This window comes from Callithrix jacchus, chromosome 4 (assembly GCF_049354715.1).
Source record: "Callithrix jacchus isolate 240 chromosome 4, calJac240_pri, whole genome shotgun sequence".
NCBI lineage: Eukaryota > Metazoa > Chordata > Mammalia > Primates > Cebidae > Callithrix > Callithrix jacchus.
Window position 1 is genome coordinate 114694818 of NC_133505.1, and position 20510 is coordinate 114715327.

At 40.9% G+C, this 20510-nt stretch overlaps 1 protein-coding gene across 8 annotated transcripts in view; it reads left to right on the forward strand.

Annotated features, from left to right (window-relative positions):
• The window catches only part of FOXO3 (forkhead box O3), a 125497-nt gene that overhangs the window by 15573 nt on the left and 89414 nt on the right, over positions 1-20510 (forward strand). For 3 of the 8 annotated variants that reach the window (XM_078369910.1, XM_078369911.1, XM_078369914.1), the window contains exon 1: positions 475-20153. The exons of the other annotated variants lie outside the window; for them this stretch is intronic. The gene's annotated coding sequence lies outside the window, so the exon portion shown is untranslated. Of the gene's footprint in view, positions 1-474; positions 20154-20510 lie in introns of those variants that run through there. 8 annotated transcript variants of the gene reach the window in all.

Sequence of the window (20510 nt, forward strand, 5' to 3'; positions counted from 1 at the left end):
GGCTCCCAGTGTTTGCCCTATTGATAAGAGCAGAGATGATTTTCACCTGACATCTTTGTTGCCTGCCTGGAGAGTCCCTGCTCTTTCCATTGACTGAGTTCTTCTAACTAGTTTCTTTTGTGTTCATTGTTGTGCCTTAAACAGGATCATAAAGCTTTCAGAAAATTTTTTTTCAGCTTGTTACCTCATGTGTCTGTGCTGGTCAAGAAGGAAGAGAAGAAAATACCAAGGTTTTATCACTTGCATCACATGTTTTTACAGCTTTGAAAACCCATTTGTCTGTGAGGTTACTGGGAGGATGATTTCAGCTACTGAGTGCTCTGAGAGTTTCTTCTTTAATCTCCCCTCCCCATTTAAAAACGTTATTTTTGCTAGGGGAGAAATTTTATATATATATATATTTTTTTTGGGGTATATGATTTCAAAATTGAACCTTTAGTTGATTTGTGAAAAATTAAAAGTTCTTTGCCTCAGGTTCTCAGTAACTTCTAAAGAAAATAGTATACCTTGTTAAGAGGATTTTCTGGTATGTTCTTTGGACCATTACCAAGTCTTTGGCACATGAGGGTACTTCCTTGATCATCTAGCTGTTTCTGATTTTTGAACCTGAGACAGCCAACATTGGGTTGATCCCTAGATCAACCTCGTGAATCTGACAGATTAATCTCACTTTCACTTGTCCTGGTCATTCCTGGCTGCTGTCCCATTCTGTTCTTTTCCTTTTATATCTACTACATATTGTCTAAAGTGGGCTTATTCCTCTTGACTTTCCTATCCACCGGTCACCTTTCTCCCACATCAGTGGTTTTTAACCCTGGCTGCATTTTAGAATCACCTGAAGAGCTATCAAAACCACCAGTGTCTAGGTACCATCCTAAGGCAGTTAGGTCAGAATCTCTAGGTATGAGGACTGGGCATCTGTATTATTTAAGCTTCCCAGGTGGTGATAATGTATAGCCAGAATTGAATACCACTATCTTAGGGAAATTAGATTTTGGCTGTGGAAGTTATCAGCTATTTTGGTAATGACTTTTAGACCTGTTTCAGCCCTCTACTCCATAGGAAGCTCCACATAACAAGGAATGCTATAAAGTTGGAATTAAAGAGGAAGGTTGGCTTCTAAGGACAAGAGCATTATTATCACTTAACAAACTGTGTTTAACCTGCGGGCTCCTCCTCCTCTTTAGTATAAATGCATGTGATGTCTTTAGTTTCCAAGTCCTACTCATTTTTCTAGTTTCTGCTGAACCTTAGTTAACTTATTTTGAAGTTTTGAGGAATTTTAAAGAAGAGATGGTGCTGTTTTAAGTCACTGCATAAGACTTAAAAACTGAGGTGCATAGTTTCTTTTTTTTTTTTTTTTTTTAGTTGGAGTTTCGCTGTTGTTACCCAGGCTGGAGTGCAATGGTGCGATCTCGGCTCACTGCAACCTCCGCCTCCTGGGTTCAAGCAATTCTCCTGCCTCAGCCTCCTGCGTAGCTGGGACTACAGGCGCGCACCACCATGCCCAGCTAGTTTTTGTATTTTTAGTAGAGACGGGGTTTCACCTTGTTGACCAGGATGGTCTCGATCTCTTGACCTCATGATCCACCCGCCTCGGCCTCCCAAAGTGCTGGGATTATAGGCGTGAGCCACCGCACCCAGCCTATAAACTTAGTATTCTTTTGTGCAACCTAATCTGATATACCAGCAGGTTCCACCATATCCTGATGTTTTAAAGTAATGGTTCTCCAAGTGATTCCCTAGCACAGCATTGTCAACATCCCCTAGGAACTTCCTGAGAATAAAGATTCTCAGGCTCATCCCATACAGACTAAATCAGAAACTCTTTAACAAGCTTTCCAAGTAATTAGAAGTTCTGAAACCTCAGCTTTTTAAGTCATTTGCTAAGTCTGTAGAATTATTCTGGTGATAGGAGTAAATAATCTAATATCTCTTGCCATCTTGGCTTCAGAATCCTAACAAGAATGGAGGAAAGAATGTAGTATCTGATGAAATATAACAAAGCTTTAGCCCCTTGAGTATTTTGGACTTCCCACAGATCCGTTTTGCTATGTAGCCTTCTATACAAGGCAAGGATACTCACCTTTCAGCATCACAACAATAAAGAATCCTCTCAGGTGTGTAAAGGAAACCAAATGGGGTTCACCTTAGTGCATATATTGTGTTCACAGAACTTATGTTTAGGTTGGATTCGTGGCTTTTTTTTGTATTTGTATATGATCTTTTTCCCTTGTTTGTTTTGGTCTTTTGAGGACATTTCTAGTTTTAAAACCATCAGACAGGGGAGTAGTTGCACTGACTCATCCCCAGACGGACATGGGACATGTGAGAGAAAGATAAGATAAAAATGTGCTGGGTGTAATCAGTGTGAGAGTCAGTGCAGTGAAGGGGAGAGTGACATGGCTCTCTTGATGGAGTCAGGGGTAAGGCAAGACATCCACTTTGGCTGAGGCTCCTAAAAGGCATATGACCTCTCCCACCACAGGTGGAGCCAGGTACAAATCCAAACAAGTATCGCTGCTTGTCAGTATCATTGGATTCTGTAGTCCATTAAGCAGAGCCTCATGATCAGCTAGCCATATCAAACCTAGCTGGTGGCTTTAGGAATATAATTAGTGCAAAACATAGCAGGTTGGCCAGTTGTGGATGTTCATGTCAGGGCTTTTTAACCACCTGCTTCAGAATGTTGCCTGAGATTCATAAACACTAACAACAACAACAAACTTCACCAGGATTACTTTGGATTACAATTCATCTTGCTGTTAGTGGCATTCCTTTTCCTACATGAAGCCATATCCAAGATGGTATGCCTTGAGTGCTGAGCCTCCGAGGTGCAGTGATCTGGATTTTCTTCTTGGAGTGTGTAGGGCAGGCCAGTAACTTTCCTCAGATTCACCAAGATTCTTGGGAAGGCTCAAAAAGGCAGGTTCAGTGTTGGAACAACATTAGAAGGTCCACATGGAAGGGAAAGCTGCATTGAGGGACTTCTGTCTGGGGTGAGAGTTTGGAGGAAAGTCCAAAATATTGTGCTGGTATTACTCATCTGCATGAAAAATAAGAAGTGTCTTATTTTTTTTTTCTGAGATAAATTTTTTATATTTTAAGATGTGCCGTTACCTGTGAGCAGCATTCCAAATTGGATTCCGGGAGAGTGTTAGGGACTTGTACACACTGGAAGTCAGATACAAGTGGTGGGCATTGGAAGTGCTGGGGACAGTAGGATCCTTTCCAGAGCTACCACTGCACACAGGTGAAATGTGTAAACACACATCAGTTGCTCTTCTGTTTTGATTTCCCCAAAGCATGAGCCTCTGCTTGCATGTTCTGGGGGCAAGGAGCGAGGATATCTTGAAAGGATCTGGCAGCAGGGTCACTTCTGCAGAGGAGAAAAATGTCTGGTAGCAGTCCAAGAATAAAGCCTATTTGGGAGCGGTCCAGAAAGGTTGTCTCCCAGCCCAGAGGAACCCCTAGTCCTTGGCTCCTGTGTCCCAGACCTGGAGATAATGAGAGACATCACCTGCTTGACCCCTCTTTGAACATTTCCTTAAGGAGGCTATAGAGGAGGTCTTTGGTTTTGAGACGGTCAGTGTCCTGACTTCTATATGCTGCTGAATTGCAGAGTTGTAGTTGAGGTTGGAAAACTTTTAATTCCCCTCTGCCCAAAAGAGACAAAAAGGGCTAAATCTTCCTTCTGTGTTAGTGTGAATGGGTGTGATATGTACAGTCATAACCTAAGATTTATCTCTCATTTTCATGGCTATAACTAAAAGCTACTGTTTATTGAACATTTATTAGCAGTGTGTTAGACACTGTTAAGCTTTATACATATTAGCTCTTCCTCTTTTTTTTTTTTTTTTTTGAGGTGGAGTCTCACTCTGTTGCCCAGGCTGGAGTGCAGTGGCACAATCTTGGCTCACTGCAACCTCCACCTTCCAGGTTCAAGCGAGTCTCCTGCCTCAGCCTCACAAATAGCTGGGACTACAGGCGTGCGCCGCCTTGCTGGCTAAATTTTTTTCTATTTTTAGTAAAGATGGTGTTTCACTATATTGGCCACACTGATCTTGAACTCTTAACCTCATGATCCGTCCACCTCGGCCTCCCAAAGTGCTGGGATTACAGATGTGACCCACCATGCCAGGCCTTAGCTCTTCCTCTTTATGCATGAGGAAACTGAGGTACAAAATGGCTAAGTGACTTGGCTGAGGCCATATAGTTGGTAAGTGATAGAAATGGGATCCCTGTATCAATATGTCTCCACTTTGACTGAGTAAACTCCAAAGTCAATTTATCCAAGCTTTAGGGATCTCGATTTCATAATACTGCCTGAGACCTCATTGGCTTGTTCTTTTCTATCATATTTCTCATTTTAGTTTTAAAGAAGAGAAAGGAAGGGAGTCTGCATGATCCATTAGAATTGAGACAGATGTGTTCTACCTAGCTGTTATTGTTTCAGAACCCATAGAAAGAAGAGACTTGAGTGTTAGGTTGTAGACAAGCATTTACATTGAACACAAAAGGCTTTTCAGACTTGCACTCTTGTCAAGTGTGATTATTCTTAGGGATGGGACACTTCAAACTGCTTCTTCAGGCTCTATAGAAGATGTAAATGATATTCCAGGAAGGGTGACCCAGCTCATTTTTTGCAGATTCAGAAATGAGACACATAGATGAGTTTACTCTAAACTGCATTTAAACTTTCCTGCAGTCATTGCTTATATCATCCTTTGCTGAACAGCCACATTGTGCTTGGAAGCCAGTGGGTCATTTGGGTCTAGTTTTCTTCTTTGGATCTGCCTTGTAGTTGAAATTAGGCTCAGGACATTGTGTACGGTGGTTTAAGAAGGTAACTGCAACCGGCAGGTGTTGAAAGATGGAAGCAGCAGGAGGAGGCCAAATTGTGGAGGACAGGGGTGATAACTGGATTGGCAAATGGGGATTGAGGAACATGGAGGGTGGCCCAGTAAAAAATACCTTGGCAGAAGCTGGAGAGTTGTAGTTGTGTGATTGTGATGAAATATTAGGAATGATGGCTGGGTTTAGGGAGAGTTAAGCCATTATGAAATTTCTTCAAAGAACATTGTCAGACAACACATATGTACTCTTGGTTAAGGGACACCATTAATGAGCACACTTAATAATTTAAAATGCTGGCAGAATTTGCTTTCAGTCTCAGTCATGGAACCATTGAGACACTTTGGGGAGGCAAGCGAACCATTGCAATTCTTCCTATACTGGCAGGAAAAAGAGAAAAGCAAAGTTATTTTGTGGTTTTGGAATAGTTAAAAAAAAAGTTTGTGTTTTGATAGTGCCTTCCAACGAGTTCAGAATTATGAGGCATTTCTTTGTCAAGGTGAAAGAGGCATTTTGTCTGTGAACTAAATCTCCCGAAGTCTTCAGTGTTTGATGGGCAAAGAAACGAGAGGAAAGAAATAGGAAACTGCCGTACCATCTTTCCCCCATTATCGCCCTTTTATGAAAAATGATCTGTGGCTTGCTGCCAACACTTTGTTTAAAAAAACTTGGTTGTCTGGTATTTCTCATCTGCATGAAAAATAAAAAGTGTCTCAATTTTTTTCTGAGATAAATGGTAACGATAAAACTTTCTTAACATTTTAAAATATAGGCTGCATACTCTCCAAGAAAAAAGTCCTACAAACAATGTCAGCTATTTTTGGAATATTATATAAATAGTTTTAACTGTCATATAGGGACAACATATTTTTCCTGCATTCCTAACCCTCACAGGAAAAAGGACATTGGCTCTTTCTTCATTGGCTTGGTGTAGGCCATTTATTTGCTAGCCACCTAAGTAAGTGCCTACCAGCTGCTTTTCGGTGAAATCTAGGGATCATCCTAAACATCTTGTTTACTAGATGTGGGAAGCCGGCCCAGCGGGCTTGGACTGAATGGAAAGTCTAGCATGTACTAGAAGCCCAAGATTCCCAGCCCTGTGTTGTACCAGGAGGCAGATTTTCATCTGTGGAGTCACCTGGGAATCTTTATATCCAGTTCTAAGGACTCAGTAACATCCCTTTTCTCAGGCCAGACCAGTAACATTTTTTAAACAGTTGCTGGACTTTTAAAAATAAAAATTTTGTGTTTCTGGCATGTAAACAGAGTTGTCCTAAAAGAAAATAAATGAACCATTTGTCAGATAATTCTGGTTACCTTAATCCCTTTGTTAGGTTTTTGTCACGGAGACGGTAGGTGACAGCTTTGAAGGATGTTAAGCAGTGGGGTTATTTTTCTTTTTCCAAGGAGACAATTTTTAGGGCAGACTGAGTATTTTTTCCTCTTGTTTTTGAGTGTACAGCTGTATATTAAGATAGGAAAGCTGACTCTTGACCCAGGAAATATAGGATGGTAGGCCAGTCCACCTGCAGGGTCTGTTATTTAGACTCTTGTTGGGTGTAACTGCCTTCCATGTTACCCTCAGTACCTAGACCCCCTTCTCATCAGCCCTGCTTTTTGTCCCTATTGTTCCCCATTCATTTCACCTGGACTGCTTCTTGAGGGACTTTCTAGAGGAAGGATTAATCTGAGATGCAAATTAATGCCAAATTGATGATGGAACTCCTGAGTCCTGAAACGAAATGCCTTGGATGTCATCTGGCTTACTCCTTAATTTTCTGGATGAGGATATTAAAGATCAAAGATGTAAAGGAGCTTACTTGAAACCATGCAGCAAGGCCACCCTTACCTATGAACTGACTCCGTGGTCACCACCATTCTTACTGAGGAAGATCTGCTACTGTCTCATGGACATCTGTAACGTGCCTGGATACAGTTCTCGCTTCAGACCTCCTTATTTTCTAGGGAGGAACTAGGCTTTTTATTTCACTGTGGCTGGTGTTAGGGGCATTTGGTGAAGAGGTAGCTATGGGAGACTTCAGGCAGCCAACATACTACCTAATAAACCTCTGGACCTTGAAAAAGAACTGCTTGTGGTAGCCCTGTTGTCCAGAGTGATAGGGCCTGAGTTTTCTGAGTGGTTGTAACTTTGATAGTTGTGACTTTGGGAAAGAAGTATATTGCATGTAATGTTTCCAAGAATTAGTTACTCTGAGCCAGAGGACTGTGGGCACATAAGCTGAATCAGTTGCTTTAATGAGCAGCAGTTGACTGCAGGAGAAATTTGCAGTTTCACCAGTCTTATTACTGGGCAACCCATACATTAAATAATGTTTGGTTCGTTTGGATATCTTTTATTGGGAATTAAGCCCCAAAGCAGCTTTCTGTATCTATTAAAGTCTGATTGATAATGCTAAGCTTTTCTGTAGGCACTGGAGAAATTTGGCAATCTCTAGAATAATAATTTTTTTGGCTTTGGCACTGATAGCTGAAGTGCCACTTCTAGTCACTTTTAATGTTACCGAGATTTCAGTCTCAGTGCCTATTATTGAAAGGTTTGTGGCAAATAAGATTTCAATGCTATGGTGAAGCAATCTGTATGTGCTTTAAAGGTAAATAAAAATACAGCACATTTTCTGAGTATAATTCTTGTAGACAGAGTTTTGTTGGCCACCCAGATGGTTGGAAGTTCTGGTCCCTCAGCTGTGTGGGTTGGTGGCAGTGGTTCTGGCTTCTGAAGCTTGTGTTGGTCCAGGCCTAAACTCAGGGAAAAGTATACATGCTAAGGGCTCATGCAACTTGATCATATGGGGGTGTGCTTCATAGGTCACAGGCATGGTTATTCATCCATTTACTTTCATTCCGCCAGCACGGTAATGCATGAAATAAAAGTGGACATACAAGTGAGCATTGCTTCTGATGAGTCTGCAGTATAGTGAGTGGTAGGGATATGCAAACAGAAAGTCGTGATATTTCTTGGGAGATGCCACTGATCCTCCTTGTCTAGAAAGAAGGGAAGTCTTGCTGAGCTGTGCATTCTGGCATGTATCTCTGCCATCATTCATTATTTTTACCTCTGATAATGAAATTTCTGACAATACAGGGTGTCGTTGGAGTTCATTTTCTTTTGTTGATAAAAGTATTACTGTAATCAAAGAACTCCTTGCAGAAGTTTTGCAATCCTCAAGGAAAAGTGATAAAGAACAGACCCTGCGTGTTAGATTGCAGGGTTCAGGGAGGTGGGAGTTGTCCTTCCTTTCACCTTGGCTTTGCTTTTGTTTGTGTAACCGTGAAAGGATACTGAGTCTGCTTTTTGTAAAGGAGATAACTTGGCTCATCCCTAACATGCCGAGTGTTGGGTGAATTAACAAGTGGAAGGCACGTAATAATATGTGGTGCTTATGTAGTATTTTGATGATTTCACCTAGAATCTTGCCATCTGGAAACTTGCATTTACTAGGATGTAGAGCCAATTTTGGATGATACTGAGTCCAATGTGTATTTAAAATGGGTTAGATTTTCATTTGGCTAAAATCTAGGAGTTTGTAGACTAATAGAATAACAATAATGACAGCTTTTCCTAAGGAGCTCTGAAGAGCCTCAGGAGCACTCTAGTGGGAGGTAAAAGACAGGAATCTTACCTTATTTCAAAGCAATACAGTTGAAACATGGTAGCCTGCACCAGGTGATAGAGCTGGCCTCTTTTGAAATGAGAAGTTGAATTCCTGATCTATGGCTTTGGCACTTGCTTTGCTACCAAGAATTGCTATCTCCAAAATCTCCAAGCCATGAAGAATCTTTGCCATCTTATTTTCCCAGCTCCTGGGGAGCAGAGGTTTTCCACATGGAGTTTAGATTTTGCTGAAAGCACCAAAATCCAGGACTCAAAGATGTCAAAGTGGATCAGGGCCTGGGGACCAGCTGTGCACTATTGAGATTGGAGCCCAGTTGGCAGGGAGGCCATAGCTCCTTCACCATCCAGGAGGGCCCTCTGCCTGCTTCCTCAGCACTTCAACAGAACAAGGCTGGGCTCTTTATCCCAAGACAGCTGGGAGTCTCTGCAAGGTGTGCCCCATGCTTTTCTTCAATGTAGAGATGCCTTTTACCTCCCATTAGAGTGCTTCAGAGGCTATTTAGGTGCCTTAGGAAAAGGTATCATTATTATTATTATTCCATTAGTCTGTAACCCTCTAGGTTTTAGCTAAGTGAAACTCTAAACCATTTATAACACACTGGGCTCAGTAGCATCCAAAATCGGTCTGTGCTTAGAGGCTTCTGCAGAGTGGTGGGCATGCTGCCCCACTAGCTGTCTCTCTGGCTACTGCCCTTATATCTCCTTCAAGGGTATATGGGAGAGAAATGAGGGGCACATGCCTAAGGTTGCCTTCTACTACATTTCTATCCCACTTTCTCAGCAGGTTTCCTACTTTTTCATTGCCTCTAAAACAGACACAGATCTGCCATTCCTGGAAGGCCTCAAACCTCTGGAAAAGCAAAGATCACTTTTCCCCCAAAGATGTGAATTCCAAACTTGTTTGTTTATGTTCCTCCTTGGAATGACAGCTTACAAAAGTATGTACAGTATTAAGGGATGAAGCCTGAGGGTAAAGGACAATATAGTACTTGACAGGTACTAGAATTAGGTCACATATTTCACTCTTGAGTTTCATAGCAGCTGGAGCAAAAAGGGACATAACATTAGCTTCCAAACTTATAACTGCCTTTAAATAAAAACAGAAACAGTGTGCCTTTTTCTGTTACTCAGAAACTTTTTCTCTTGGGACATCATAAAGAGAGCGCTGATCTAATAAACGACATTCTCCTGCTTGAAATTTGGTTCTCTAAGGTAATGAGCCAGTCCATTAGTTTCAGTGTTTGTTCCTCAGTGGTGCATTTATGTCCATCTACCTGGCCTGGTGAATATTTTCTTTTTACATAACATGAGTTAGACTGAGTATGAATGGCTCCAGACTTAAGAGTGGCTGGCACTTACAGATGAAACAGTATGGATCAGTTTCTTTGGGAAGGTGGTTGGAAGAGTCCATGGAGGAAACCCCAGGCAGGTAAGAAAACTGAGGAAGCAAAAGAGGTGGGCAGAAGACAAAAACTCTGACATAAGAAATTGTTAATACCGAGAAGTAGCAGGGATGTAGCAGAAGGAGATGGTTGAGGGGAATACCAGGGGGCTGGTATGTAGTTGGTACCCAACAGCAGTGCATTGGTGTACTTAAACCTCTAGTGTGACTCTGGGCATGAGACCAGACTCTTGTTCTCATGAAGTAGGGCATCAGGGAATGGGAGTTAATGAGGAAATTGCATTAACATTTATTGAGCACCATTCTCACAATAAACCTGAAGGGTAAATATTATTATTTTTTAGTAGAGATGAGGTCTTGCTGTGTTGCCCAGGCTGGTCTTAAAATCCTGGGCTCAAGCAGTCCTCTCACCTTGGTCTCCCAAAATGCTGGGAATAGAGCTGTGTGAGCCACCGTGCCAGGCCTATTTGTTTTTAATTTCTGAAGAAACTGAGATTAACAGCTGGGTCTGGCCCATGATTGGTTCAGTAGGTATTTGGTGGACCAAGTTGACCAAGCTCACCCAGCTTCTGAGTGTCAGAGTGAATATAAACATAGCCTGCTCACTCCATTTCCTAGTTTCCTCACCTCTACCAGAGTCTCTGTTGCTGGGACAAGCCTCTGGGTGACAGATGAAGGGATTTTGCTGCTCTCTGGGGCAGCATTGGTTCCGAATTGCTCAAGGGAGTAAGATGGTTTCATTGAGGAGCATCACATAGGGGGATTGATGGGAATAGGTGTCAGGCAGCCAGCAGAAGTTTTGTGTACCTAGCTGTGGCACATATATTATACAGATTTATACAAAAGTGTATATAGGTGTATACACACACACACATGCACACACACATACACAAACATAGACACACACTTGTTCTATAGCTTGCTTTTTAAAGTGAGAGCCCTGGCTTAGGGTTGGCCTTGTTTTTTCTCCCCTCCATTTTAGACCAGTATGTGTTCCTGCAAACAGACAAGGCATTGTTTAAAGCATAGTGTACTCTCCTGCTTTTACACTGTCATCAGAAACCCTTGACGAAATGTTTAATTTTTCTCAGAGGTTATCTGTACTAGTTGACTTCCCTGATGGTACATTTGGTTCTGGAACCTGGAACTTTTCCTTTGCCCACCTGTGTTGTGTTAAGTCAGTCATAGGACACACATAAATATTTTTACAGAAAACTTAAGGATTCTTTAGCTTTGAGATGACTCAGACCCATGTTTCCAAACTGGGCCGTGTGCTAGAGAAGGGCTCCCCCAATCCTCCTTCGTCCTCTAGTTTCTTGTCTATGTAGCCGTCCTTCCTAATACCCACTGTTTGCAGCCAGGCAAAAGGAACCTGCTTCCTGAGTGTAAGCTTCCATCTAAAAATGAATATAATTTAAAAGGCAACTTTAAGTTAAAAGCTCTAAAAGTTCTGTGATAATCTGCCAACCAGTTGCATTGTTTATGATGTCATTTAAGAATGTGTTTTATCCTCTTGAAGTTGATAAATTCAAGAAAGATACATAAAATATGTGTGTTTTTTAAGATTAAATTATTTTGAACTATTTAATATATTTAAAAATTCAATTTTTATTCTTCTCTGCACTTGGTCCTGTTCCTTTCGCTAGTTTTCTGATTCATTTGCATGGACTATTGATTGGATGTTGCATTTTTTTTTTAAAGCTAAACTATATGAAAAGTCAAGACTTATAAAAAAGGTAAGTAGAGGTAGTTGTACAACTACATTTGTTTAATGAGCTTTTACATTTTAAAACTTTGAAATCATTCCAGCACTTTGGGAGGCCAAGGCCGGTAGATCAACTAAGGTTGGCAGTTTCAGACCAAGCCTGACCAACATGGTGAAACTCCATCTCTACTAAAAATACAAAAAAAATTAGCTGGGCATGGTGACAGGCCCCTGTAATCCCAGCTACTCAGGAAGCTGAGGTAAGAGAATCGCTTGAACCCGGGAGGCGGAGGTTGCAGTGAGCTGAGATTGTGCCACTGCACTCCAGCCTGAGCATCAAGAGTGAAACTTCGTCTCAAAAAAAAAAAATTAAATAAATAAAAAGGAAAAAACTTTTAGTTAATGTTTTACTATTTCAGAAATTCAACTATAGTTATAAAATTATAAAGAATGTATTTGTTATATAAAGTAAGATATGCATGCAGAGATACAGACCTTGGTCATCCCTTCTCCCTCTGGGCTACTGCTTCTGCTTTATATCCCCTAGACTCCTTAAAATATCTAGGCACACTAAACTGTTTTTGTGGTGAGTCAAGCTGCAGTGCCTTCCTGGCTGGGAAACAGTGGGCTGGGCCTCCTAGAATATAGTAGCCTGGAGAAACAGAGAAAATACAGCTTGACTGGGCCTTGCCCTCTCACTCCAAGCCTCAGCAGGATTCTAGAGCTTTAGCATGCTTTCTGCTGTGCCGGGATTATTTTCTGCAACTAGGTAAAACCACAAAACTCCACATGGTTTGTTCTGGAGTATCTGGAATATGGAAAGGCTTGAAGGAATACTTACACTTTTTGATGGAAGGTAATGACCTTAGTTGTTCAATATTTGTTAGTTAAGTATAGGTTCTGCAGTACAGCGTTTAAAAATGGATCTTCCTCAGGGTTTCCTAAGACAAAATAGTCAGTGTGTTTGGTCCAGGGTGGTAGAGAAGTTTGATCCAAATCCGTTTTAAGGAGGAGCGTGGAGGCTGTCATGGAATCCTGTGGATTGTTCTGCAAGTAGTTGTTTTCCATGTTCCAGTTTTACTTAATTTCAGAAAATTATTGTTTTTGAAAATAAAGAAAAAATCTAAGTGGTAGAGAGAAATATAGGCTGTATTTAAACTGGCCTTTATTATTTTTTTCTGGGCACACGCAGCCCACATTTTGGAGCTCTGTGACGTAAGCACCCCTTGCTCCGGAGCTGGGAGTCTTGACCGGGCCAGGCCTTGGCTGCCCTGGGCTACACAGACACAAGCACAACCCGGATCTTTGTTTACTTCCTCTCCAAGTGCTGGGGACATTCAGTACTAAGAAGGGCTGTGTGCTTGCACAAATACTTCTGCCAGCGTTCTCAGCCCTGCCATTCCTGACTGTCTTGGAAAGTGCTTCGTTTAAGGCAGGCTTTTGTTCTTAGAGTGCATGCATTATTCCCCAGCCAAGGCAGCCTTTTCCAGGTTTCTAGTGCAGACTTGCAGGCCCACTCCCCTGCCTTTAAGAGTGGGGGGGGTGACGGGGGACGACGACCTTATCTTTAGCTGCCTTTAAGAGCAGGAGGAGGAGTTAGGCAGGGGTGACTGGCTGTTGGTGTGAGTTTCTGTGACTAATGTCTCTGAAGACAGCAATGCCTTCTTCAGATGCTTATGGGAAATTTAGGGGACTTTTGGATTCTATAGCGTTGCCTTTTGCTGATTCTAAGATAGAGCCTTCCAGTTGCAAGTATGTTAAAAACACACACATACACACAACTATTTCCTACTGAATGTTAGTCAAGCTTAAGAGTGAATCTGCAGTTTCATGAATAATCAGAATAAAAGCCTGCTGCCAGGCTGAACTGTTGCAAAAGCAGGTGCTATTTTTTTCAAGAAACTTTTTTATCCTCTATCATGCTTTTGGTATTCAGAGAGTTATTCTTAAAGGATATCATGTTTAGTACAATATCTTAATAAAATAAAAACTCATGTTTAAACACGAGTATGCAGACAAACACAGGCACATAGCTGTATAAAGTTAAATGTGAAGACTGGAACTCATTAACAGGATTTAATTTCAATGTTTTTGTTTTGTTTTGAGACAGGTTCACTCTGTCATGTGGGCTGGAGTGCAGTGGCATGCTCACCGAAGTCTGGAACTCCTGGGCTCAAAGGATCCTCCCACCTCAGCCTCCTGAGTAATTGGGAATACAAGCATGAGCCACCATGCCCAGCCCCGACCTTTTTTTTTTTTTTTTTTTTGAGAAATAATACAGATTGAGCATCCCTAATTGGAAAATTTGAAATCCAGAATGCTCCAAAATCTGAATCTTTTTGAGCATTGACATGACCCATGGAAGTGGGAAATTTCACATCCAATCTTATGTGAGGGGTTGCAGTCAAAACCTTGTTGTGTGCACAAAATTATTTAAAATATTATATAAATTTATCTTCAGGCTATGTGTATAAGGTGTATGTGAAACATAAGTGAATTTCCTGTTTAGACTTGGGTCCTATCCGTAAGATATTTTTTAATGTATATGCAGATATTCCAAAATCTGAAGAAATCTGAAATCTAAAACACTTCCAAGTATGTTGGATGAGGGAATAAGGCTCTTCAATAAAAGGAACATGCCACAGATACATATATAACTCATTATCAGAGGAAAGAAAAGAAGTAATGGATAGACAAAAGAATTTAGAGCATACTATGGCCAGTAATTATGAATCAAGAATTGAGACTGATGTTCTTGTCAGAATTTTGGATGCCTTGCTTGCAAATATGGTTTTAAAAATATACAACTTTTCTCATTTTAGTATTGGGATTGTGGCTCTTTTTTGAGCCTCACATGACAGCTCTCAGATTGGAGATAACCTTAGAGCTCATCCTAGCTTAGCTGCCTTCCTTGACAGTAGATGAAACTGAGGCCCAGCGCTTGGTGGTGGGCTCAGATTGCCAAACTAGCTGGGTGAGGCAGAGTAGACAGGCAAGTGCCTTCTCACTGTAGGCCTCATCCTTTAGAGGATGTTGCTGCCTGCCCTTGTGACTATTGTAAAGATCTGTTTGAGACATGGGTGGGGAATTGGGGGCTAGGGAGTGTTTACAGCCTCTCATTTCACATTCCAGGTGTAGCTGGGACTCATCTGGTGACCTTTCAGAAACTGTTTTCATTTTTGTACCCCACATTGGGATAAGCATGGTCCATTGACACTGAGAATTACCAGGCCTGTTATAGACAGGCAGCCATCTGAACTACTAGGTTTATACTTCTTATCTGTTAGAACAGAGTTTCCCAAGTTGTATTCCCTTGGAAACACTAGTAGTTGTGCATGATTAGGGCAGTTAGGTTTCATAAAATTTAAATGGCCTATTTATTTTCTTTTCCAAGCAGAACTGCTCAGGGCAGTCCCACCTCAAGGGAAATCCCATCATATCTTTCTGGTGGTGGTGGGGTAACTGGAAGTCAGCATGAAATACAAAATTCTGAATAATCAGGAAAAAGCAGAAGGGTCGGAACCCAAATTAAACTGAAGTCCTAAATAAAGTTCACTTTTTGGTCAGGCATTCAGGAAGCAGCATGTGAAAATTTGCTTGGATACAGTTTCCTCATAGTTCTTCAGCAGCTTGAAATAACATCTTGAGCTGGCTGTAAACAAAAAATCTTAAGTTACCGTTTTTCTTTCCATTTGATTGAATCAGTTATTATATAGGGAGGTGACACAAAACAAAACTTTGTGTTTCTGAAGCCAAGGTTTTGGATCATACTTTAAGCAGAATTACTTATAAGTTCTGATTACTTTGAGAGAAAAATATTACAGTATACTTAGAAAGTTTTATGTATGTCTTTTAAAGCTAAGCACCACCCTCCTTTTATTAAAAAAGAAAAAAAAGTATGGAAAATAGTGATACGTCAATACAAAGGGAATACGGCTTTTCAGTGAAAAGGAACATGCCACAGATACATAGTATGAATGAATGTCAAAAATATTCTGAGAGAAAAATGCCTTTCTGTGGAATTCTAGAAAAGGCAAAGCTAACTTATGGCAACAGGAAGCAGATCAGTGATTGCCAGGGGGCAATGGGGATTGGAGGAGGTTGACCGCAAAAGGGCAGAAGGGAACTTTTCAGAGAAACATGAAATTTTTTGTATCTTTATTGTGGTGGTGCTTACACTGGTGTAAATACATTTGCCCAAATTCATGTAAGCATATGCTTAAAATTAGGTGCATTTTTTTGGTATGTAAGTTGTACCTCATAAAGTTGATTCGAACCAAAAAAATGGGGGTTAGAAGATAAGGCTGTGGTTGGAATTTTTTGTGTAACTTAAGGCCAAATAGTCCATTTATGCCTGTTTTTACAATACTGTAAGCTGTGCCTTTTGTATTCACATTTCTCCAGTTACTCCTTTATTCATCATCACATAGGAGGCTTCCCATCTCGTCTGCCTTCCTCCTAGCTCCATGATTTGAGCAGTAGAAGTTCTTGGCTTTCAGGAACCTCACAGTCCTTGTTAGTCATAAGCAAGAATGCATTTTAAATTCACTTCAAAGTATTTTTTAAGTAGGGGTTCTGGTGGTTTTCTGGAATGGAGGTGTGGTGGAAGCTTGAGTGTATGAGTGTGGGAAGAGGCTGGGTGTTCCTCAGATCATTGTACCATGCTTCCTCACACCTGTCCAAGCTTCTGTGCAAATACTGAAAGAAAGTGTCATGAATTTTGCTGCTGGCATTTGTTGGCCACAGCTGTGGCTTCGGGTTGCACATTTGTTGTGGTTTTAGAGTCTCTGAGAAGCCATTGGTTGGGAGGGTGCTGAGAATGGTTGGTGTGGGTAGTATTTGAGTGCTTAAGGGGAAGAAGATGATTCTTAGTGCCTTCATTGCTCTCCAGTCTTTATCTCAATCTCAATCGCATTACAATATAGAGAGGCATTTTCCCAGTGTGTCCACAGAGAGATGGATGCATGCTTAGGAATGCATAATTTAGTGGGTAGTTTGAACATCTAGCTATTGGGAATATTGTTGAGTGTTTGTGTTTAGAGTTCAAGTCCTCCATGTCTAGTCAGCATTAGCCTATAAGAAAGAACTACTTGTTCTTAATGGATCATGTTAGCTGGACTTGGTGCAAGTGTTTTTTCTTAGAAGGGAGTATTACACATTAGAGTAACAAGATGTTCTTTTATTTTCTAGTTTATCAAAAGATTGTGAAATAGGGTGTGCAGATATTTTAGGTCTTACTGTTTTTTAAATAGATGAGCTTGAAAGAGTGAGGAAAGGTTGTATCAGGTTAATTGGCCTTAAGGAAAGCTAAATAATTGGTGGGAGAAAGAAGAGTAAATACTTTTTTCCTGTACTATGTATTTCTTTTTTTTTTGTTCTGTTTTGTATTTTGAGATGAGAGTCTTGCTCTGTCTTCCAGGTTGAAGTGCAGTGGCATGATCTAAGCTCATTGCAACCTCTGCCTCCTGGGTTCAAGAGATTCTCCTGCTTCAGCGTCCTGAGTAGCTGGGATTATAGGCGCCTGTCGCCATGGCCGGCTCATTTTTGTATTTTTAGTAGAGATAGGGTTTCACCATGTTGCCCAAGCTGATCTCTTAACTCCTGGCATCAAGTGATCCTCCCACCTTGGCCTCCCAAAGTGCTGGGATTACAGGTGTGAGCCACCGAACCCAGCCCCTTTGCTGTGTTTTTATTTTCTTTTCTTCTCTTTTTTTAGGCAGTCTCACTCTGTCGTCCAGTCCGGAGTGCAGTGGCACAATCTCGGCTCACTGCAGCGTTTGGCTCCTGGGTTTAAGTGATTCTCCTGCCTCAGCCTCTGGAATAGCTGGGATTACAGGCATGTGCCACCACACCCAGCTAATATTTGTATTTTTTTAGTAGAAACAGGGTTTCACCATGTTGGCTAGGTTGGTCTTCAACGCCTGACCTCAAGTGTTCTGCCCACCTCGGCCTCCCAAAGTCTTGGAATTACAGGCATGAGCCACTGTGACTGGCCTTTTCTGTGTATTTCTTTTGTGCATCCTTTGGCTTTGTGTTGGTGTAAACTTTGAGTTTTCTTAAAACCACTAAAGCAGTGAGGAGAGGATATGCGCTGATACTCTTTTTCTGTGTTTCTTGTTTTTCCCTCCCCCAAAAGTTGTGGAATTAATTTTAAGTAGAAGGAAAAGGGCAGCTTGAGATGTTTAAATTCGACTTAAGTTTTAACTGAAGTTTGTTTGCAAAAAGATGAAAACAGGTGAATAACTTTAGAGGAAAAAAAAAAAAAGGAGAGTCCCTGGTCTTCTTCCTCTTCTAGGGAGAGTTGTAGAACAAAAGGCTTATTTCATAATCCGAAGGGTTGGAAGCCAAATAAAGAAAACAAAACTGTGAAGATACCATAGTAGTTTTGGTTTCTTATTAGTAGAATAAAGGTGTGATCTGGCCCCATGGACCAAGGTAGCAGCAGGAGAGTTCCCAGGGTTTCTCGAAGGTCAGAGGCATGCAGCATTTTCTTTAATCTTTCCCCACCTCAGCCACCTCTCCCTCCTGCCTGTGCCTTCCACTGATGCCTTTGCCTTCCACTGATGCTTTTGGGCTTGCTTGGGCCACATTGTTCTGTTCTGCTGCCTTTTGAACTCTAAAAATACAGGTCACAAATCCAAGGTCTGCCTTGCAGACAGTGGTCCCGGTCTTCCCAGGCCCCTTGTGCCACATGGGGCTGTGAGTCCACGCACTGGCATGCCCGCTTATCCCCACATCAGGCCTTGTTGAATGTGGCAGAGCTCCAGCTCTTTCCAAATATGACTCCTGCCAGTCCCTATGCTGTGAGATAAGAATGAGCAACACCTAAGCAAAGTTTTGTGGGTGCTTATACAACCTTCCTTTAGGTGCTTATACAACCTTTTCGGCACGTGTGTTGGTACTTATGTGTCAGGGACAATGTGTGATTTTGGTGGAGATGCTTATAATCCAAAGTATTTTCATGGTTGTTCCCCAGACAACACTAGGAAGAACTAAGATTTCAGTTTATCTCCCTAATATTTTAATGCTGTATTCAAGGATAGATTTTTCCCTCCCAGGTGTGACTTCTGCTCTTTCTGCTCCCCCTCCCCCAAGCAGCTAGATTTTGCAAACCCTCATCAAGCCACAGGTTGTCAAGGCCTAAAACATTCTTCTTTCTTGAGCTTATGAAAGGTGTGAGCATAATTATATTTTTAGGTAGTGATGTGGAATGCAAATCGAGTTTTCAAAAATACTGGGAAGTACTCCTGAAGAAGAAGGTAAAGAGAAAAAACTTTTCATTGTAACTGTGACCTCTCCATTCTTCAGCTTAAGCTAAATTTAATGATACATAGAAAAAGTTTGGGGCTTATTATATTGAATTCATTTCCCAAGCATGCTCATTGTTTTGTAAGAAATACACAAAGTTTTTGTTTTTTAAAAACTCAGCAAAGCTACTGGGTACATGGGACCCCTTTGCCCTTTCATCATCGAGACCATTTACATAAGTTTTTGTAGCTTCTGTAACTTATTATTTTATATTTTCTCTCATAGAAGTATATGTTTCTGGAGGGGAGGCAATTTGTTAATACAAATTCTAAATATAGATTGTTTACTCTAGAAAAGAAAGGATCACAGAAAGTAAAAACTATACAGAACTGCCTTCCTACGTTTCCCATTCCTAAGACTTTAGGATAAAATCTCCTCTCCTATTTTAAGTCACTGCTGTCTAAGGGAGTTTTTTTGCATACAACATGAAATTAGTGACCTCTGTGTTTGCACATGGTTATGAGGGGCCTAATGGTGTTCAGATGCCAAGCTGCCATTTTACCTTGTTAGTGATGAGTTTGATAATTCTGCCAGAAATGGATTTTTATATTGATGGGCCAAGTATAGGATATTTTGAGATTGTAAGAAACATTTTAATGGTGGCAGCCCTGGTCCCCTTCATTCTCTCAGACTGCCCAGATACTGCTTCCCTCCTGTCCTTTTTGTTTAAACTTTCCATTCTTATTTTTTTCTTCCTAAAATGTTCCTTTACTTTGAAGAATGCCCCCAAAATTTATAACCTGTCAGTGTGCATTATTTTCCCATGAAGATCAAATGCTTTATTTTCTACCCTTCTCTTCTCCATCCTAGTATACCTTAGCATTAAAAGCATTTTTATAATACTATTTTTGCTATTGCTTGCCAGTGGATTTTGAGGAATAATGGACCTCTTTGAGGAAATTTGTGTTGCCTGTTCTCTAAAAAAAATGTGGTTACCTAAGACATTTTGCATGTGATTTGCATATGATTTCAGGGGCTTACGGACTCACTAAGTCTCATCCATGGACTCCTGGTTAATGCCCTAAATGAAAAAAAAAAAAGTTCAGAGTAAAAGTAGGAATGTGGACTCAGAGATATGGGGGAATATGTACAGATTACTTGAAAAGTTATGGGTTGGTAAATGAACATCTCATGTATGTTTTTTAAGTAGGGAGAGAACACTCTTGTTCGTCAAGGGAATGAGAAACTTGAAGCAGAAATGGAAATCGGAGATGGGGCACTAAGAAGCAACATTTAGAGGAAGGTGGAAGGTAAATAAATGTGTATCCGTCCATAGGCAAAGTTACAGGGAATTTGGGAGAATCCAGAACACTAGCCTAATTAAACAATTTGTTTAAAAAGTGATCTGTGGTTTTAAAAAAGGATCTGAAAATATTTAATATACACTGTCACTCTTTGGGAACTTCAAGATGTGTACTAGCAGATTGAAGCCCCTGAGCAGTCCTACAGTAATGAAACCTGTTTTGTATTGTTTAACCCAGCATATCCCAAACGGTTTCAGCTCAAAGGGATTTTTTTTTTTTAAACAGAAAACAGTTATCAGCAGAACATACTTTGAGAAATAAACTGTTGGACTAAATAAACTACAGTCTTTTCTAACTCTTTAG